Raw genomic sequence first — 19,067 nt, 5'->3', positions numbered from 1 at the left:
CATTAATATCATAGAATCATAGTATGGCCTAGGTTGGAAGGGACCTTAGAGATAATACACAAAAATGATCAAGAAATCTCATTGTAAGAAAATCTTTCACCAGAAATATCATTATATACAACTGCATTTAAACTACAAAAACCAAATAATTTGCCCACTGTGGAGAAATACTGACTCCAACACATACTACCATGAGTTACACAGATGCATTTCCTAGCAATACATGTGACCTTAGCTTTCCTTAGAACTTCATTCAAAGAACTTCATTACAAAGAGAGTTGAGGAGGCAGAGAAATAAAACGTCATGTTAGGACACCTGATATTTCATGTATTCAGTAAGTCCTTCAAATCAAACTGGAAGACAGAAAATCATAGATGATCTATCTGGCCTTTGGGGGAAGGAAGGACAGAAGGAGAAGCTGTGCAGCTATGGTTTATGATAAAACTCTAAAAGAAGCTGTCCATGAAGGAAGTCATTCAAGAAATAGACCTGTCAGTGTTATTGCATACATAGAGCCCAGAAGAGGAGAGCAAGGCTAGCAAGATCTATTTCACAAAGACTCTCCCTGAAAGACAGATACTAGCAATGGATTCTTGGAAAATAAGTCAAATTGCACCATGGCTTGTTAAAAAATGGCTTGTGAGCCATACCTAAACAAAGCAGGGGATTATCCGTTACTACCAACTATGTATTTTTTTAAAAGTGTTCAGTTAAATCAGTTTCCTCACAAACAGTGAAGCTAAAGCAGAAACACTGTGTATTTGTATCCTGGGACATGTTCTTAGGGATCTCAGCAGTTCTTCCTGCTCTTGGCATTGAAGCTTCTGACAAAGTGCAAGAAGTTGTCAGTTTCCTGCTTTGCAAAACTATCAGAATGACTGTCACCTCTTTAACGTTTAACAGGCAGACAGGAACACATTACTGTACCTAGATGTTGATAGTGTTTCATTAGCACACTGAAAATGGTGCCTTGGCTACTAAGGAAAGCTGGCAGCAGAAAGATAAACAAAAGCAAAAAAATAACCTCAAATTCCCAAATGCATCAACCACACAAAGGCAATCTCTTTGCAAGGCCTTGACAAGACCATACATTAGTCAAGAAAAATGCATACTCATGCTTTCTCCGAAAAAAGACAGAAATTCCAATACCATTCAAGTTGTATTTCAACCATTAAAGTTGTACTTGCCAGACAGCATGAAGACAGAGACATTTATTAATGGAAGTTACAGAAGGCTTCATAAGGACTCCTTCCCTTGCAGAAGCGAGGAACAAAAAAACATTTTTCAGAAATCGGTTGCATACTTTCAGTTTCTCTTATCTGGCTATGAAAAAAATGCTTCTCCTTCCTGCTGTAGCATGTAAAAAATCTCTGCAAAACCCACTTCACAAGAGGCAGAAATACGGAAAACACGTTATTTTCAAGTGCTGTTCTAATATTCGAACTCATGAGATCATTTCAAAAAAACCCTCAAAAATCATTGGACAATGTGGAAATACAGCTGTTTCAACAATTGTAAAAAAGGGAAATGTGTGTGACAGTCTTGCCTGACTTCTGCACTGAATTATGAATAGCAAAGCACAGAGTTGACCCAATTTAAAGTATAAAATGGTTAAATAAACTTAATAGATATGATCAGCACAGAACTGAATTTTACTACTATACGATCCGTCACAATTCAGCTTCTTCTTAGCTTGTTCAACTAATAAATAATTTACTGCAACAGAGCTGTTAAGAACACAACAGGAAGTGTTTCACTAGTGCTTTGTTTCCTTGCACTCACTGGGACCCTTCCTGGCAGTAACTACTTGGCTGCTTTGCGTCAAGTCCACAGCAAACTCACCACCCAGTAAAGGTTCAGCTGCATGAAGTAGGCTAGAAAACATGTCAGGTACTTGTCATCTGCGATTTATTTCAGAAGACTTCTACAGAAGCATTTTTAAAAGTTCATCTGGGAACAACAAACTCCTTATCTGTATTTTTTGTTGTTCTTGTTAGAGAGAGCAGTTTTACAATTCACAAAATGCAAACATTTCTCTTACAAAATTATTCACATTACAGTAAAAGAAATCTTGTGATTCACACATAATGCATCCAGTTGGAAGTGGTGCAGTAAAGAAAACATTAACTAATTTGTAAAATGCTACTAGGCAAGTAACAGCTGGCTGCTCCATTTGTAACTTACCGGCTCCAGTTTTACTGTGCATTACCATATCCATAGAATATGGATGTGTCTTATCCATAGGGCAGCACAGCATACACTCTCCTTAGTTCAGGACCCAACAAGCGAAGAGAGGTGTATGTAAACAGCATTAATTTAAAAGCGATATTCTTACTGAGAAGAAAGCAGAGCATGAAATCTAGCCCATGCATGAAAGCATTGCCAAGAAAAATTATGATTAATACGTGAAGCAAGTTAGTTACCCGCAGTTTTTATTTTACTAAATCAAAACATTTGAAGGGCGGTAGAATTCAAATGGATGAGAACAGCACACAAAATCATCCAATTCAACACAATGCACAAGTGCCACTGGTGTCTGGGATTGGGGAGTGGAACAGTTATCCTTATCTGAATCTTTTTCTAATTACATATATTCACCAGCTTTTCCAATTGCAAGCAAACAGGACAATATTTTACTGCATACCACTTCAGTGCTTCACAAATTGATTTGATCACCAAAGGCAAAGCTTCTAGTGCAAAAGATACTCTTAACTTGCCATCACATCAAAAGACATTAGAGCCACACTGGTATTAATGGCAGCCCCAGAAATCAATCAAGCAATACTATCTAAGCAAGCAATTAAACACTTGACACTAAATCTGGATGGAAAAAAAGAAATAATCAAAGTCTCGAAAAAAATGTCAGAGGAAGTTAGAATAAAACATCCCCTCGCATCAAGAAAACCCCAAGCAACTAAACAATCCCAAAACAACCTATATATTTTCCTTTGTACTTTCTTCAGTATATTCAAGTATCTCACAAGGGTCACTTGTGCCAGAGATACGTGCCCAAGTTTACTGATAAACTAAATGAACTAAATAGAAACAGGAGACTGAAGCACTTTTTCCTAGAAGTGCTGAAAAATAGACATGACAACGACCCTATGACACTGTTTAAACATTTTTCTTAAATAATTCTTGATACAGGCAATTATGCCATACAACCATAATTATTACACTATTTCTCATTCTCACAAGCTGGAACTGTACTACTTGGCAACACTTGTGAAATCAACCCATACAGCAGGCCTGAAAGACATCCTTACTTCTGCAAGGTCCAAAATTTTCTATACATATTGACTATGTTGCTGTCTGGGAACAAAAGAGATCTGCTTCAATTTTTTCTCTCCTTTCACTTGTAATAAAGCATTTCAAAGACTTTAAAAAAAAAAAAAAGAGAAGAGCAAATACTAGATTCAATCTGTAGAATAATTCTTAATTTTAACTTCCATATTTGTTTACCATTTTTATTTTTAAACCATTACTCTCTAAAGTGACTTCCAAATTTCTCACTTCATAGCAAATCCTGCGTGGTTTTTTTATGCCAACGTATCTATGACACCTTTCTAACTCATATGAAATTCAGTTTAAGTAGTTATCTGACAGAGAATTTCACACCAGTCTGCAGATTAAGATTTGTGCAATGAAACTAAACTGTATAATTCTACAATGTCTCTGATTTTAAAACCTTAAGAACATATCCCAGGAAATAATAAAGCCAAGTGCTTTACAGGAACTTCTTGGTAGTATACAGTATTGAAAAACAATTCCTAAATTTAAAGGGTTTTTAAAATAATAGCATTAGATCTAGACATGGATGTAATCAAGGAAGAATATGTACTGTATTTTCTCATCTTATGTTTGAAAGCCATCTATATAATTTTGCATGTACAAAACCAGACTTTTTTAGGAATTAGCATTCCTCGGATGTCTGTTTTCAGGATAAAAAAAGCATACGTAGAACAGTGACAAACCCAGAAGAACAGGTCATAGATGAAAATGCTGAACCAGCTCCAAAGATTCAGTAAAGCCAAGATCCGTCTGTTTTCCTCTCATCATCCTACTGTCAGTGACAAATCCCTACCAAAACAGACTACAAGTTTTGAGGCTGGCTGAAAAATTACTTTCTCTTACAAAAGGTCCAAAAGCTTGATTGCTTGCAAGTGTTATCATTTTGGGACCAATATGGAAGAGAGTTACTCAGGCACTTCACAGCACTGAATTCACCAATTAAGATATCCTTTCAGTGCTCCAGTTTTAAGAGAACTTTCTGCTTTCCTGCAGCGAGTTTTGACTTCAATTTACTACCAGTTTCTCATGAAGAATCTCAGCAGATCTGAACACCATGATGTCTTAAAATAAGAAAGGCACTAAATGAATCTATGTTTTCAAGTGTGTCTTAATCTGCTTTCTGGAGCTTTTTCAGATCATTTTATTTCATTGATCTAAGGGAAGGTTAAACTAACGTTGACTGAATCTTGTATTTCTGTTCAAAATGATTTTATAATTTCTTCATACAACGACAAATTCTGGACCACTAAAATTACAACCTTAAAAAATCTCATTGGTTTTCAAATCGCTGGAAAAACCCCAGCTCGTCTCTCTTCAGAACACTGAACAAAAAGCACCTTAAGCAAGTTATGTATTTTGAGAAAAGTAAAATTTTTGCATTATTCTTGGAAGACTCTTAACCACTTCCTACTTCAAATTAAAAATGCAAATAGTGTGAAATACAGTGCACTCAATCCTAAAAAAGTCAGGACAAGTCAAATCACTTTGAGCTAACCAGCTGATAAATATACTCTTCTGTTAATCTTTTCTCGCTGCCAACTTCAGAAAAGCCAGGCATTACATTTCTGAAAAGGGTGAAAGACTACCAGTGACTGGTGTTCTGGAGGACTGTTTCCCTCCCTGCCTTCACCAATTCATATGGAAATATCCATAGGAGAAACATGGTTTTCTAAAAAGAACATCAAGCCTCCCAAATCTATTACCAAATTTAGACTTCACATTTATACTCTATATTTCAGCTGTATTTAAAATCCAACGTTCACTTTCTGCATAAGCAAAAAACCAAGATGAATGCATCTCCAGAAACATATAAATCAAATAACAAGAGAAATTCAGAATCATTAATTGAAATCTAACAGAAATTTGAGTAACTCGAGTGCTGTTTTTCTCTATGAACATTCAGATTTGAAGTATATCAATCTAAAAAGCAGCAACAGAAGACAAGAACATGTTTTAAAGCTCCAATATAAAAAAACCAACCTCAAAACAATAAGGGATACGACAGATACTTCAAAAAAGAAAAAAGGCTATCACAGGGAAAATGAGACTGCAATGAATCACAGAATCACAGAATGTCAGGGGTTGGAAGGGACCTCTGGAGATCATCAAGTTCAACCCCCCTGCCAGAGCCGGAGCACAGAATCTAGGGCAGGTCACACAGAAACACGTCCAGACAGGTACTGAAAGTCTCCCGAGAAGGAGCCTCCACAGCCTCTCTGGGCAGCCTGTGCCAGGGCTCTGTCACCCGCACAGGGAAAAAGTTCTCCCTCATATTGAGGTAGAACTTCCTGCACTCTAGCTTGAATCCACTGCCCTTTGTCCTATCACAGGGCACAAGGGAAAAGAGGTACCTTCCTTCTTGATGCCCAGCCCTCATATATTTATACACATTAATTAGATCCACTCTCAGTCTTCTTTCCAGACTGAAAAGCCCCAGGTTTCTCAACCTTTCCTCATAAGGCAGGTGTTCTATTCCCTTAATCATCCTCGTCCCTTGGACTCTCCAGTAGGTCCCTGTCTCTCTTGAATTGGGGAGCCCAAAACTGGACACAGGATTCCAGGGATGGTCTCCCCAGGGCAGAGCAGAGGGGCAGGAGAACCTCCCCAGCCCTGCTGGACACACTTTTCTTAATGCTCCCCAGGATGCCATTGGCCCTCTTGGCCACAAGGGCACATTGCTGTCCCAGGGATAACTTGCTGTCCACCAGGAATCCAAGGTCCTTCTCCACAGAGTTGCTCTCTAGCAGATCACCTCCTAATCTGTACTGGTACATTTTATTATTCCTTTCCAAGTGAAGGACTCTGCACTTATTCTTGTTGAACCTCATTAGGTTCCTCTTTGCCCAGCTCTCCACTCTGTCCAAATCTTGCTGAGTGGCCACACAGCCTTCAGGTGTATCAGCCAAGCCTCCCAGTTTCACACCATTAGCAAACATGCTGACCATTGATAAATATGTTGATGGTCATTGATAAATATGTTGAACATGACTGGACCCAGCACTGATTCCTGGGGGACTCCATGAGTTACAGGTCTCTGGCTGGACTCAGCATCATTGATCACCACTCTTTGGGCTCTATTGTGTAGCCAGTTCTTAATCCATCTCACTGTCTGTTCTTCTATCCCACACTTCCTGAGCTTGCTCATGAGGATGTCACGACTGAGTATAGATATCAAAAAAATGAAGTTACCAGTTAGAACTAGTATGGTTTGTGATGCTATTCAAGTACCATCATGCACATAAGGCACAGCTGAGACTCAACTCACCTAATCCTTATTTTATGTTTGGATTTGATGAAGCACAACTCATTTCACTTTGAACTAGCTTCTGTAATTCTCTGTACATAAAATTGGGTCAAACTATTATCACGTTGTAAAAATCTAAACCCACATAGCTCAAAAGACTGGCTAATTTTGTGGGGTTTTTTTTTTGTCCTTCTCAAACAACATATTAGTTATTCACTCTTTGTAATAGACTTATTAGACCATTCTGCAATTTCTAAAAACGGACTTCATTTGGTTGCAAGCAGCCATAAGTGTCTTACTGAAAATTAAGTGAAATGAAAATTAGGAGCTAATTATCTTTAAGAACATTCTTATTTGGAAAGATCAAATTGTCAAATCTGCCTTATAAAGCTTTCCCCCAAACTGGTGTTTTTTGCAGGAAGTGATAAGTGAAATATCACTAAAGTTGCACATTGTCCACACTTCCACAATCTATTTGAGGATTTTAAAATCAGAATATATACAAAAATCCATAGTAATCTAATGTAGAGTAGGGGCTTTTGGTTTGTTGATTGTGGAGTTTTTTTTGTTTGTTGGGAGTTTTTTGTGGGTTTTGGTGTTTGTTTTTTTTTTTTTAAGAAACACACTTAAACATAATAAGCACAAAGCACAAAACTAGTACTGTGACTTGAAGCTGTAATACCTACTCCAGCAATGAAATGTAATGAAATAGTCATAAAAGTGTGGTAAATAAGAGTGCAAGGTTTCATTGAACCTCTTAAGAAAGGGGAAATTACGTCTTTTTTAAGGAAATATTTCTTCCAAAGGAAATCAGTAACAAGAACGGCATCTAAAGTAATTCCCTGAGGTGCTACCAAGAAAACTACTCATTAGCTGCACTTCACCAAATGAAATAAAGCAGTAACAAATTAAACAGGTGATTGCCAAGAAGTCTGACCAGTGCAGCAGCAGTACTAGTTCATAGTTCTGTTTGTGACCACTCTACCCTGTTATTATTCATCTGAATGGACTTTCAACCTTAGTTAAAAACAACTTGTATTAACACAAGACAGTAAGAAATCTATCCCAGAATAATCTTACTTCATAGAATGGTTTGGATTGCAAGGGACCTTAAAGATCATCTGGTTCCAAGCCCCCTGCCATGGGCAGGGACACCTTCCACTAGAGCAGGTTGCTCAAAGCCCCGTCCAACCTGGCCTTAAACCCCTCCAGGGAGGGGGCATCCACAGCTTCTCTGAGCAACCTGTTCAGTGCCTTGCCACCCTCAAAATTTCATTTTGGCTATTTTTTCGCACAACATTTTGCCTTGAAAGAATGAAAATAATTGGAGAAAAAAATCCACACCTCTTACCACTCTGGAAGCTGCTTCAATTTAATGGCTTTCCCATATATGAAGAGATTACAAAAGAAATCTTGTGTCACATCAGTGAATGATCAGATAGCTTACAAGTTTAACTACCATTACTGAAACACATTTGCAATATGCTGATTTTAAGGTCAATGAAAAGCTGACAATTCTGAAAGACCTTTACAAGACAAATATCTAAGAAAAGACGATGTAAAAAGCACTTGCTTAAACACTCAGCTAAGTCCCTTCTTAAATTTTAATAAAAAATTGAAAGACTAAGCAAGTGTTTGTGTTCACTACAGATGTCAGACTCACTTCTTACCATGAGGACTTGTATCACTGTGGCAGCCTCTCAACAACAGGATAGGAAACGAGAAAGCAGTCTCACTTCTTTAAATAGGTGTCTAAGTGCTTTTCAAGTCACAATGAAACTACATCAGTCACACAAAAGACCAGAAACAATAACTAGTTTCCGGCAACACTTGTGGAACTATAGTTGGGGAAAAGTCTGTGTGCGACACAAGTCATGTCCTTGTGTCTTATTAATGGACTGTTTATGGAAATTCTTTTCTCAACAAGTTAATCTTATACTAGGTATTAGAAGTGACCTGGCTGTGAACTGGAAACTGAAGACTGATGTCAGGCATTGAATTAATTGCTACACAAAACTTACAATCTGTGACTAGGGTGATGGAGCCCCAAGTCCATGGAAATGTCAGAAGTTAGACATGTCTCTGACATGGAGTTGGAACAAGGCTGTCTTCAGCCCAGACTGCACAGGACCGTTGAGGAACACAGTTACACAATCCTATCCTGGAAAACTAAACATATTCGCACAGTCAGCCTCAGTCATATTTCTAACGACGACTACTAAATGAACGTTCACATGGACTCTAACTGTATTTCTGTGAATGCTGCAGACAGGGAAGGTCAACACTTTCAAAAGACAGCCTTCTCATCTACTTGCTTAATATATCTGGATAAAGCATCAGCCAGCCAGCCACACATAAAGTCAGAAGCAAGCTGCTGTACAAATGTGGAATATCACAATCCGATTCTTATACCCTGACTGCCTATTTGCAGCTTCTGAAGGATTAATGTAGTTAAACTGAAAAAGAGTTAAACTTTTTAAATCCTGTAATAATAGATTATTTTAATGACTGCAAATACATACACAGTAACCCAACAAATCCTTATCAAAAGCCACCATGGTAAGAATTAGCTACACTAACCACTTCCCTTGTGAAAGCCAGCTTTATCCCCTCCCAGTTATAAAAACATGTCGTTTATTTGAACATGGAAAGGGAGTAACAGTGCTAGACCCATATTGTCTCATTTCCCATTTCCTCTAAGGTATCAAAACGCAGGCTATGTCACAATAAGCTCAAAAAAGCAGTGCAGCAGACACTGGGCCTTTGGGAAAGAAAGTGAGTATTGGTTCTCTAAAGTGAACTTAGAGGAGAAAAAAGAGCAAGTTTTACACAGTAGTTTTTATTTTTCGAAAGCAATGGTGGAGAAATCTTAGATAAGATTGGACAGACTGACTGTTATGATCAAATGCCAAAATCTTGCTCAATTATAACTACAATGAAAACTGACTGCATTTATGTTTATGCACTAATTATTTGTGGTTTCAACCAAAAAAAAAAAGTTTTAGAAACTTCTTTATGGCAAAATCCATAGACCTGCTTTGTGTTGCCACCGAATGATAAATTTATCATGTCTGGTGCACAAGAAATGCTCTGAAATATGGAAGCAACAGTTTCTCCTCTCACAGAGATTAACTGAAAACACTTAGAATTTAAAAAAAAGCAGCCTGCCCTTCCTAAGGTACCAACTCCCATAATACAAGCTGTGTTCTCCCCACACAGGGAAGACAAAGCACAGCTGGTCCCAACTAGCATAACCAGTAGAGCTCTCTTGCACAGATGAAAACATTTCACAGATCTGAAAAATGCTGTAATTGCATAAGAGTCCCTCATCTGGTTTTGGCTTTGTTCCAACCCAGTTTACCTACTTACTAGCTGCACAGATAAGGGAGATGTGTAAGATGTGTAGCCCTTTGGGCTCCATGACCAGTGAAACTTCACGTACATTTTGTACCAACAGTAACCAGACATGATAAATTTTTTTTTCCCTTAGAAATGTTAATTGGAACAGCTGAACTATTTCCCAGTAAGCCAGAAGAAGTAGACTGAGTATTTTTTCAAAATCTTAAGGCTCCTTAAATATAGCTAGCTATACTCAAAAAGGTCCTAGTCATCTTAAAGAAAAAAGGGAAAATAATAATATTCTTACTTTGACAACTTTCACTATTATATCCCTTGAATTGGGGTTTTAATTGCAACAGAAACCCACCATTTTTAGGTATTTCACAAATCAGCGTTTACCAAAACACTATCAGCACAGCCTAGGCAGAAGCAACCTAAGAGTGCTAAACATAAGTAAAGTGAAACACATGTGGAGATTATTGGAACCAGGTCTTGCAGTCTGTAATACATACTGCCCTATCAGATCTTGCATCCTTTTTCCTCAAGCTCTATGGGCATCTGCTAACCTTATGAGTCCTGTACCAAATTTTACATAGCCGAGGGACATAAGATGCCCAGCTATCTGTGGTTATTTAGGTCTCAACTACTTATGCACATGTGAATACTTTCAAGACAGTGGAAACGCGTGTAGCTAAGCTGCTGCCTGGTAAGAAAAAAGTGTTTGTCAATTAAGAAGTCAGACACATTTTGATAAAGCTCCTATGAAACTTTGTCTATGTGCTAGAAGCTAGCTGATCTACTAGTTCTGCCTGCTACTTACTCAGCAGTGCACCCTGTGGGCTGAAAGGAAGCCAAAAGCCTTAAAGTTCCAGCTGTGCTCCACCCTGCAGTCCTGATTCCGAGGGTCCACAAGTGGCCTGCCCTGGCACCAGACCTATATTCCCATTCACGGTCAAATTTTAAAACACAGGAATATAATTCGTACACAGCTAATTTTAAAGTGACAACGCAATTGTCCTTCCCCATCTGGCTTTGCTGGGCATCCTCACTTGTGGCAGAACTGTAAAATACTGCCATAATCATGCAGCTCAGAGCAGGCCAGAACAAGCAAACAGTATAGCATACTAATTTTCTGGTGAGGTACTAAGGGGAATTATATACTTCAGCGTATTTACCAGGACAAGGTGCTTTACCATTGTACCTGAACATGCTGGAACTTGTCCACATGCTTAAAACACAAAATGGAAGATATAAGTTCCTCTTACCACATGTACACATAACTTTCTAAAGAGCTAATCTATACTTCAGAATTTTCAATGTAAATAATGTATTCTCAAGACCAACTAAAATTATATTCCTGATGAGTTTAGAAAGATTAACATTAAACAGTTTCATTAGCTTCACATAATTACCGAAAATAGGAGGAAGACTTGGTTAAAGACAGTACCTTTCCGAGAAATGCCAGATTTCAGAAAGGTTTGTGATGTTATTAATATATAGTAAACTTCTATACAGTATCCTGAGAGCAACAGCCAAGAAAAGTTACTGACACATGTATTTGGTACTAACAGTAAACATTTGAAGGGGATGTTATCAAGATCTCTATCACGGACTTCTCACAGGGCAACTTTCAGTTCAAAGCTTTTAATCAATATTTTTTTTCTCCTTTAGAAAGGTACCTCCAGCTTCCACAGTAGAAAAGAAACAGAATTCATAAAGAGAGATTAGGAGTGCAGCCTGCAAACACTGACTTCTCTTCTTTTGTGAATAAAAACCCCAAAGTTTGGCCTGAGAAATTCTTTTGGGATGAAAAGAGCAGCACCCCAGGTACAAGGAAACATTTCGCATTCACTTCACTGTTTTCTAACCCCTCCCCCCATGTCTTCCATTCCTAAGAGAGTCACTTGGGCTTATCTGGCTTTCAAGTACCTACACAAGGAAGTTTTCTTTTTAAGAATTGAATCCTTCACTACCAATATAGCTGAAATGACAGACAACAGTAACCACTTTGAATGGAGGCATGCAGACCTCCAGTAGAAGCCAAAAGCAAGTGTCAGGCATTACACCACTGTAACCCATCGAAGGAATTCTGAATTGCACTTTATGACCCAAATCAAACATCAATCATTAACAAACACTCGTTAACACTTCTCCTCGCTCAGCTTGCTGAGAGCACCACTGCGCATGGGGTTTACAATAGTGAGTACATCCTTACATGAAAGAACCTTAAAACTTTGCACAGATGGAATTCATCTTAGTTTAATCCAAAATATTTACTGACCCATTCTGTAATGAGGATTATCTGCCTTCTTCCCACAAAAAAAATACAGACAAGAATCTGCAAGTCTTTAAGACCTCCTCCCCACATACCCCTGCTCTTCCTCCAGAGCTCCTCCGGGAAGGATAAGAAACGGGCAGTTACAACTCAGAGTATCTTGTCAGGGGTAGAAACTCGAACTCTTGGTTGATTTTAGGAAGATGTTTGAAGAGGGTGTGAACAAGCCTGCATGAAGCAGAACATACCAGTGCACTGCTAACCTTGGAAGTTGAAAGACAAAGCTAGATCTGCTGGTTACAGTGACCTTGCCAAAAGCCAGCAGCTACCACTGCATGGCAGGCAGTGAACAGCCTGGCTGCATTTGCTGGGCTGCACAGATCTAGTTTCCACATTTATTGTGGAAAATTGAATAGAAACTCCAGTGTCCTGGCACATCTGACAGGTTGGGGCACCCAATGTCCTTGCAAAGATCAGGAAACCTACTGTATTGAGCTGCTCATTACAAATAAATGTAGAACTTACAGTTAAAACCCAACAAATTAATCTCTGTTCTGTATTTACACAACTACGTGCAGACATTATTGAAATAACTTTAAAAAATAAACTCATGTATATTAATATAGCTTTAAGAGAAACTCCATCCAGCTCCACTCCATTTTAAAAACAGCTGTTCACATTTCCATTTCAAGTCTGAACTGCCTAAGAACTTTACACTATAGAAGCCACCACTTATGTTCTATATACGTGAATAATCCAACAAAATTAGTAAGCAATACAGATCACTAACACAGGAGATACTTTCCAAAATTTTCAGAACACATTAGCTCAGTTTCAGTGAGCTTCCATGTGAATCAGAACTGCAATACTTCCTTACATTAAGCAAAAAAACCTTTAGTCATAGGCTAGGGGTCTGTACAGGCATTTACTTTAGTAAAATAACAAGCATTTGCAGGAACATTTAAGGTACTGATTGCATATCTGGTGGTAAAGCCAAAACTCACAATAAGAGAAAAAGTTGCCAGGTATGATACTAATACTCCTTTCAGCTCCTCAATCTAAAGATGTGGAAGTTAAAAAAAAAAAAAAGATAAACTGAGAAAGCTGTCACTGACACATTAATTGTCAAAGCACATATTCAGCAATGAAAAATTAAGATACAGTCATGATTCAAAGCTATTACAATATTGTCTTAACTAAGACAGTAAAGAAACACTTGCCTGCTTAAATGTATTAGTCCAACATGCTCAATATGCTCTACATAAACAGCAAACTAGAGATGACCAGAAGTTTCATCACACATTTTAGATATCTGCATTGTGTGCCTCTCCATATTTGCAGAACAGAAAAATATTACCTGAATGCAATAGGGAGACCCTATTATTCACAGAGCTTTGAAGCTTCCGTTTTAAAGAATAAAAGGGATTATGAAAATAAAATTCTGCAGGCATTTATGGCTGTAGAGTGGGAGATAACACTGACCATTTTTTTAAGCAAACCCAACTGTTTCTCAATTTAGTATTATCACAAATTAGATTTTTTTTTTTCTTTCAGCACTTAAAATATTTACACCAAGCTCTTTCAGCAGCTGAAAGGAACAATCTTGAAGATAGAAGCACGATAGTCATACAGGACACACAAGAAATCCTTAGGGTGTCAGAGATTATTTGAGAGAAATAACTAGCGAAACGAAATGCACATCCACAGGCCAAAACAGGGAGTATCAGTTGCATACCTTTAAAGGTTAACTACCAGTTCACAAAAGTACCTGTCACCACCGACAGCTGAGCAGAGACTCATCCCGGTTTGCTCAGAAGCAAGATGACTGGACTCAAGAAGGAGATGGAAAAGAGCTCAGAAAAGATGTCAGATATGGTCAGCCATCAGCATGACCTAGTAGATGCAACTCATTTTTTCCAGCACTCTACTCCCATCTTCCACAGTGACCCTTGGTGAATTTCAAGGAGCTGCAGTATCAATAGCAACGTGAAATATATTGATGGGAAACATTAGGGAAGAATTGAAGTCACCTGGCTTAGTAAATCCATTATCAGTTATGCCACTACAAATATAAATGTTAGGACAAGAGAGGTGAGAACAAACAGCACTGTGTTATATTTCTATGAATTATGTGAATAGTTTATACTTCAGAAACGCAAAAGAAATACGGCGACTGTGGAACAAGGTGGGCTGACTTGAGTCCAAGCTTAATCTCTCAGCAGAGAAACAGGAATACTCAAATACATTCTAATTTTCATAGAACAAAAGAAAACCCACGTTTTGCAAACACCTTCAAACCCCCAGTCATCAGATGCTGAGCACTATCAAAAAAAAGGATGTTTCTGAGCAAAACTGAAATGGGTCTATCTGCTTTTATTATGGCAGTTTGGAAAGTATTTTCATCAGTTTCCAGACAACAGGGAAAACATCCCCAATTTGAGCGTGGTGCTGATAACACCAAGGTCGCGGGTTCGATCCCCGTTCCATCCCTATGTGTTGCCTGATCTAGTTGAGAGGCGTCCCTATGACAGGGAGGTTGGACTAGATGATCTCTAAGGTCCCTTCCAGCCTAGGCATTTCTATGATTCTATGAATTTTAAATGGGTTTTAAGTATCAAGTAGAGCTGTTGTTTTTTCAGGACAAATTCAGCCAAGATCCAACCAAACTGATCTTGCAACAAAATAAGAACATCACCCAACAACAACAAAAAAAACACAAAGCACTCAACAACCAACGAACTAACAAAAAAAAACCACCAAAAACCAAACAACCCCCCTCAACGCAGCTAAAACAACAACAAAAAAAGAAACAACAAACCAATAAACAACAAAAACCCCCAAACACACAGAAAACCCCTCCCAAATCCTAAACATATAAAAAAAAAATAATCAAGACTATTCACCACCAAGCAGGATTCTCTAGTTCTGCAGCATGGTGAGACAGGAAATCAGAAACGTCCAGCAGGGAACATACTCAGTCTCCGGGGAAAGATTAAAGGGAGGGAAGCAACAGAAAGCAACTTTCCACTTAACCATGTTTTCCTAGTCACCTAGAGTCAAGTAATGAAACCCCCTTAAAGGCTTTCTGTCTACTTTGCCTCAATAAAAAGAACGAACTGTAACTCTACAGTTTTAAGCAACAGCAGAGCAGATAACAAGTAAAAGACGACTACCCTTTGGGTCTCTGAAAACACCACAATTAGTATTAGAAACTCAGAACTCAAACCAGAGCTGTTCTCTTTATTGCCAGTGCTGCTGAAAACTAACTTCACTAGTTTCTTTGAAGAACAGCTACATGGCAACATATCATTTCTATTTTTAAAAAGCTTCAGCAAAGCTCCACCAATACTGGAAAACCAGCAGAAGTGAACAGAATCATTCCCATCCCCAGCCACTTGCTTCCTGCTCCCACCTTATCCTCTCCTGCACCAGGATAAACTTTTGCAAGCTGCACCATTATCTTTACTCCAACTTAAAACAACTGCAAACGCATCAGCACATTAAAAGATCTCATGAAGTTCAGCTCCATCATACACAATTAAAAAAAACTATCTTCAAATCTTATACTCTGCATGTTTGACCTTTGAGTAAGGCTCAACGCTCATCTGCACACAGGTATCACACTGAGCCATACTGAGGCTCCACTGAGTGACAGTGGAGACTGAACCTTTAGTATCACTAAATCCAATGAGACAGAAAGCTCCAGATTAGTTAGTTACAATCTATTTACTTTGCATAGGAACAAAGAAACTGCCATACCAGATCAGACCATTTAAGCAGAATCCTACCACTTGCAATAACTAAGAGTGATAAAAATCAGACACAGTAGAGGGTCATCCTCTTCCAAAAGGATTCTCAAGCCACAGAGCACAGAAGAGGTAGGAAGTGAATTTTCTCTCACAGTAGTACCCAGCTCAAACTGGAAGCAGAAAATTTAGTGGCTTATTTAAGCAGCCACTTAAAAATATCCAGCATGATGGACATTTTGTTAAAACACATAAAGTTATATTTTCCTTTGCTAAGAATAGCCAAAGTCGGTATTTTTTACCTTAGCTATATTTTGAGAACACAGAGAAAATTATCATCATATCAGCTAAAAAAAGAAAAACTAAAGAGCAAGTCAAACCCTGGACATGCTGCGCTTTCACTGCACACGCTCTCCTGTTGCCACTCCATGGCCCAGTCCAGTGCTCCGCCAAAGCATTTGTGTCCTCCATTGAAAGTCACCAAAGATGCTACAAATTCATCAGTAGAGCTAAAACCAATGAGCTTTTACTAGCACACTTGTACATATAATCACACCATGTTCCGTGTCTCTAGCAGACATCAAATAGCAACTGCAGAAAATCCAGTATAAATATCCACAAAGATTGTCTTGCAGCTGAACTAACACGTCTGTCATATCTAGCACATACATTTTTAAATTCAAACAATCTTCATCCAAGCCACTCAGTATATGGTTACTGTATGCAAAGGAGATGAATTTCAGCATTTCCTCGTTTCCCTTTTTATAGAAATATGGTTATGGTAGTAGAACTAATCCTGTATTTGGGGATGTAACAGGTCATAGCAATTTCAGACAGAAATAAACATCACTTAAAGGGTTGGAATGTTTTAAAAGAACATTGTTAAGGTCACGTTTTGCCTTCATGGATTTTCCTCAAGTTACAGGAAATCATACTATAGTTAGCATTGAAGTCGCTGTTTGGATCTTTTTATATAAACCAAATCAATATACTGTCAGTATAGATACGAGCTAAGAGCTCTGAAGTGCTTTATGTTGAAGCTGTATCTCAAGTAGAACAACTCTCTCCTGCTTTCATAGTAGTATAAAACGAGAGCTTTGGATGTTCGCAGCTTTCAGTGAAAATATTTACTCCACTGTCCTGACAAGCAGGATGCTTGAAAGAGTAAAGAAAAAGGTAATATTTACATTTAGGACTTAACAGCAGAGTCAATTTCCCCTCCCAGCTTCATTCTGACTCTCATCCATGTCTTCCAGCATAAACAGAAAATCTGCTTAAAAAGAAAGTAACTGTAATACCAAACAGACTGATAGGGGGACTTTGGAGCAAGCACAGTACCTTTTAACTAACAGCAGATCCTTGCAGGAATGTACAACCACTCTACCTAAAAGCCAAGTAGAAATCTTCCACAGAATACATTATTTTGATTACGTCCTTCAGTTTACCTCTTAATAAATGTCTGGGCAACAACTGCATGCACAACTTTAGTGCAGTACGTTGTTAGTCACATACAAATTAACCTCTCACCTTCAGCTAGAACACCACAATACTACAGTAAGGGTAAAAAGATATGTTAAATTCTTGTTACGGTCTGACAAAGTAGTACTTTCTCTAACATCTATATACTGGTAACAGGACATTCAGAATCACCGAGATACTCTACATGAGCATTTATAGAATATTTTGAAGAACAGTAACTTAAAGTTGCCACGCAATTTCAACTGTACTTATGATAAATTCAAACTATACTATCTCACAAAACTACTAAAGAGAAAAAGCACTTGGCATTTAGTATTTACTATGATTTGCTAACATTCCTAGTTGAATGCCAAAGAGCATCTAGAAGAAGAGTTTTAACTCATGAACACACACTTAAAACATGGACTTGTACAAATGCAGGTACTTTAAAGTAAGCAAAACTGTCCATGTGAAAGGAAAAAATTCCACAGCTGCTCTGTCATTGCTGCTACTGGACTGACTAGCAAGGGTGGACTCAGTCCCTCCGCACTGATGTGACATATATTGACCTTCCCGAACTTCTAACACCAAGCTTAACTCGCACTTGCTACCACGAGACAGATGTTTTAAGAATGTTCCAACACTGATACTTTATTTACCTTGAAAGTTATGAAACTGATCACAGATACAGTACATTATAATTTCATTGCCTGATAAAAACAAAGATGGTGCCGAGTCAAAAAAAGGGTAAAATACTTGCTAAAATTTATACATACTTCCCCCCTGAAATAACTTAAGATTTCAAATTCTGTAAGTACAGTCACACTTATCTGTTATGACCACACCAAATCGAGTTTTTTGAGAATACCACTGAAATAGCCCCAAACTCATCTGAATTTCTGAGAATTCATACAAACAGGACATTGAAAGTATCCATAAAGCAGTTATTACAGTAGTTCTAATATAAACAAACCTTTAACTAACATGAGACACAACTGAAAAGAACAAGTAAGTTATGTGTCCAAACTGGAACTAGATTTCTTACAAGCTGTAAACAATTAAGCAGACAAACTGTAAGGCAGCATTAAAACAGGTCCTTGGATGTTAATACTAAGTGCTTGAACTACCCAGCCCGAATCACACAAAGCCTCACAAGAAAACCACATGAAATTGTTGATTTCACATAAAAATTACACCTTCACCAGTGCAGCGCCTTCCCACACATACATCGTTTAGACCTAGCAAGCGCACATTAAAGCTAAAACGTGCTTAAACTGCTTCGCCACAGACTTGAGCTAGCTTTCATACTGAATACTTCTACACATGTCAAATAGGCAGAAAGTGAACAGTTCTATAAAAGCTCAAGAAAACAGACTTGTCGAGTAATACACAGAGAAGCCAAATATGGGCTACCAATACCAGCACACTAAACGAAACCACTGAAACGTACCACCTAGACTAAACCACCACCAAAAGACTTTCTCTTGGAAAAAGAGAGGACACTTATATTTGAAACGCTTCCCCCCCCCGCCCCGAAGAATTAAATCAATCAGTTCCACAACATCGCGATGCTGCAAAACTCAAGTAAGACTTCAGAGAAGTCCTTTTTCAAAGAAAAAGGTGGGGGAAAAGCCAAAACAACAAGCAAAACAAGAAAAGTTACTCGGTTCCGAGCAGCCAGGATAGCGCAGGGAGCGCTCAGACGCTGGGCGA

The sequence above is a fragment of the Apaloderma vittatum genome, unplaced genomic scaffold (assembly GCF_000703405.1).
Source record: "Apaloderma vittatum isolate BGI_N311 unplaced genomic scaffold, ASM70340v1 scaffold11713, whole genome shotgun sequence".
NCBI lineage: Eukaryota > Metazoa > Chordata > Aves > Trogoniformes > Trogonidae > Apaloderma > Apaloderma vittatum.
Note: the sequence above shows the minus strand (reverse complement) of the source record.